Source organism: Myotis davidii, unplaced genomic scaffold, assembly GCF_000327345.1.
Source record: "Myotis davidii unplaced genomic scaffold, ASM32734v1 scaffold6, whole genome shotgun sequence".
Lineage (NCBI taxonomy): Eukaryota > Metazoa > Chordata > Mammalia > Chiroptera > Vespertilionidae > Myotis > Myotis davidii.
Window position 1 is genome coordinate 2,935,453 of NW_006383011.1, and position 3,688 is coordinate 2,939,140.

Here is a 3,688-nt window from a genome sequence, read left to right on the forward strand (position 1 = left end):
GCCCCTCTGACCATGGCTGTCTGTCTGTACTTGTTACGGTGCAACCTCCTCCTCCTCCACCTCCTCCTCCACCTCCTCCTCAGGAGCCGCTGCAACTTCCCCTCCGCCAGCCTCCTCCTCTGCTCGGGGACTGCAAAGGCATGGGATAGACCCAGCGCGACTTCTGCCTCCCCGCCAGCCCTCGCTCCGTGTCCCCCTTTAAATTAAAGTCTGGTCCTCGCTCCTCGTCGTTTTAGAGATTCATTGATCAGTCTAGTGCCCCCCACCCCGATTTCATCTTCCCTGTCTGGGGCAGCGGGTCGCAGGGGACCGAGAGTTTATTTTAGGGAGGGGGCTCTCCACCTCCCGTCCCCCCGCCCCCCACGTTTCTCCTCCTTTCTTCGGCCGTGACTTGATGTCCCCGCTCCTCTCGGCTCCCGCCGCCCGAACTCACCGTCCTGCGCTCGAGTGACGCACCGGCACCCCCCGCCCACAGCCCAGACGTCCCCTCCCTCGCTGCCACCCCGACCCGTCTCGGAGCTGGACCCGGTGGCGACTTCTCCGCGGAAGGGTGAGTGCCGTGCGGGGTCTTGGGGCGCTGTGGACAAATGCTGGAGCCATCCACTCCGGGGGGGCAGGGGTCGCATGGTGGGGAGAAGGCTCCGGGTCCGGCGTGGACCCGAGGTGGAGACTGCCTCCCGCTCCCCCCGCCCCCCTCATTCACTAGCCCTGCTGTGTTTCTAGGTATTTATTGCCAGACTTCCACCATCGGGGCACGAGCATGCTTCTAAAATGAGCGGCAATGGCACGCTTTCTGTCTCTAGGATGCTTCGTGAGCTGTAACAGTCAGCAGTGCGATCTAAGAGACTGTGACCTGCACAGAGTGTCACATGGCCAGTGGGTACATGTTCCTCCAAATCAGAGTTAAACTTTTATTGAGTCAAGGCAAGACAAAAGGTTATTTCTCATTTGGGTGTGTGATCCTAGAGCAAGGGAAGGCAGGTTGCCTAGTGGTGTGGCTGACTATTTTTATTTAAAAATAGTTTTATAGGTTCCCTTTTGGAAAAAAAAATGAATTAAGTATTAAAGTAAAGGTGATGAAGTCTTTGAACCTGTTGGAGGAAAGCAAGGTAAGATGAAAATCCAGCTTCATACTGCATCTTCAGTTCACCTCTTTTCTAGCAAGAAATTACAACACCGGATTTTTTATTTCTCAGGCACTGGGCACAGTGGGGTGTGTTAAGGATAAAAATAGTGGTGTTTTTTTTTCCCTTTTGCTATCCCTCTTTTGTATTTGTGATTGCTCTTAAACAATGCCATGCTACAGAGTTCTGTAAAAATTTAATTTGGTTTCTTGATTGTTGGTAGCTCAGAAGTATACATACTTGCCCATATATGCTTTCTGAGAATCTTGCCTTATGCATCTTTAGTATTTAATTGGAGATAAAGGTAAAAATTATGCGTAGTTACTCTGAATCGGCTTCTGAGGTTACTTTTAAGAATTCAGCCTATTTAAAATGTTATTACTCTTGTGGATCAAGTTCTGGTCTAGTTGTCCACAAGATTCAAATTAGGCCAAACCAAACGTGTTTTGATATATTAAACTATAGGAAAGGCCTCTTAGTAGTTCATTCTCTCCTTCTCTTTCAGACTAATCAGAATAAGTTGCTACTGAATTTAAGTTTAAAGAATAGACTAAACCTGTACTAAAACCTGCCAGTTTTCTATAGAAAGATTTATTTTTGAAGAGCAGAAATGTGTTTATGATCAGCCTAAAGTAGTCAAGTTGACTCAAATGTAAATGCTGTCGTAAGGAAAGGCTGGTCATAAGCTCCCCAATCTTGCAAAGTGTTTCAGGAAGACTCACACAGAGCTTTTCTGAATTGTTTAATAAATGTATCATGCGGCCTTTTGCCTGAGTGTCGGACTGAATCATTGAGAGGCCGGAGCACAAGGAGCCAGGCTGCCTGAGTTTGAATCTTGCTGCCATCCTTCGGTAGCTGTTTGACCTTGGGCAACTTTTAAACCTGGCCTCTGCTGATTTCCTCCTGTAAATGGGAAGGATGACTTCCTTAACGGGCTTCTGTAGGGATAACTAAGAATGCATGCCACAGAGCACTTGGCGTTAGCTGTTCCATCATCACCATCACCCTTGGCGAGGATGTCTAATACAGTGGTTAAGAGTGGGGCCTCTAGAGTTAGGTTCTGTAAGTTCAAGTCCCAGCATTTCCTCTTGTTGTCTGTGTGACCATGGTCAAGTTAACCACAGATTCCCCATCTGTAAAATGGGGATAATAGAAAACACTTCATAGGGTTATTGTGGGGTCAGAATGAGTTAACATATGCAAATATTTTTTATTTTTTTTAAATATATTTTTTATTGATTTCAGAGAGGAAGGAAATGGAAGAGAGAGAGACAGAAACATCAGTGATGAGAGAGAATCATTGATCGGCTGCCTCCTGCATGCCCCACACTTGGGATCGAGCCCGAAACCCGGGCATATGCCCCAACGACCGGGAATTAAAGTATGACCTCCTGGTTCATAGGTCAACACTCAATCTCTGAGCCATGCCTGCCGGGCTGCAAAGATTTAAAAGAAATTTTTTAAATTGATTTCTGAGAGAGAGAGAGAGAGAGAGAGAGAGAGACAGAGAGACAGAGAGAGAGACAGAGAATAAGAGAAACATCACATGTTGTTCCACTAATTTATGCATTCATTGGTTGATTCATTTTTATTCAATTTATTGGGGTGTCATTGGTTAATAGGATCATATAGGTTTCAAGTGTACATTTCTATGATACAAGATCTGTATATTGCACTGTCTGCCCGCCACCCAAAGTCAAACCATCTTCTGTCACCGTAAATTAGGTCCCCTCCACTTGTATATGCTCTGACTCTGCATTGAACCAGCAACCTTGGTGTATCCAGATGACGCTCTAGCCAATTGTGCTACTCGGCCAGGGCCATGCAAAGATCTTGACTAATATTTAGTACATCTTTGTAAAGATCTTGACTAGCATTTGAAACATCTTTTCAAGTTTAATTCCCTGTTATCCTCCTGGTATGTCTTGAAACATGAGTAAATTTTTTGTAAAGATCAAGAATTGTTGCTGTCAAAATAAGTAGAATTATTATCAATATGCATGATATTCTTCAGGATTATACTTTAAACAAGCATTTACATATATATTTATGAAATTTAGTTATTCGATGAGCTGAGTTGATCACTTTCATTTAAGCTTGCATAAGAAGATGTATATACTTCTATTATGGTGATAGCTATCACACATTTGCTGTTATCTGTGATTTTCTCCTTTACTAAAGAGAAAGCTCTTTGAGGGTAAGAAGACTGTTTCAGCACAGCTGCTGGCATGGCTCAGTGGTTGAGCTTTGACCTATGAACCAGAAGGTCACTGTTCGATTCCCAGTCAGGGCACATACCTAGGTTGTGGGCTCAATCCCCAGTAAGGAGCATGCAGAAGGCCATGCAACCAGTCAATGATCCTCTTTCATCATTGAGGTTTCTCTCTCTCCCTCTCCCTTCCTCTCTATTATTATAGATAATAATAGAGATATTTTTTATCTATTACCATAGATAAAAAATATATCTATAATAATAAAAAAAGCATAATATGCTAATTAGACCAGACAGCCAGATGACCTTCCGGACAAAGCCAGGGCTGCGAGGGCAAAGCCCCTTGCATGAC

General features: G+C 44.5%; 1 protein-coding gene across 1 annotated transcript in view; it reads left to right on the plus strand.

Annotated features, from left to right (window-relative positions):
- Positions 1-6: 6 nt before the first annotated feature.
- Positions 7-3,688, plus strand: part of SERTAD2 (SERTA domain containing 2) — a 102,195-nt gene continuing 98,513 nt past the window's right edge. Inside the window, exon 1 of the mRNA XM_015557849.1 lies at positions 7-550. The gene's annotated coding sequence lies outside the window, so the exon portion shown is untranslated. The remainder of the gene's footprint in view (positions 551-3,688) is intronic.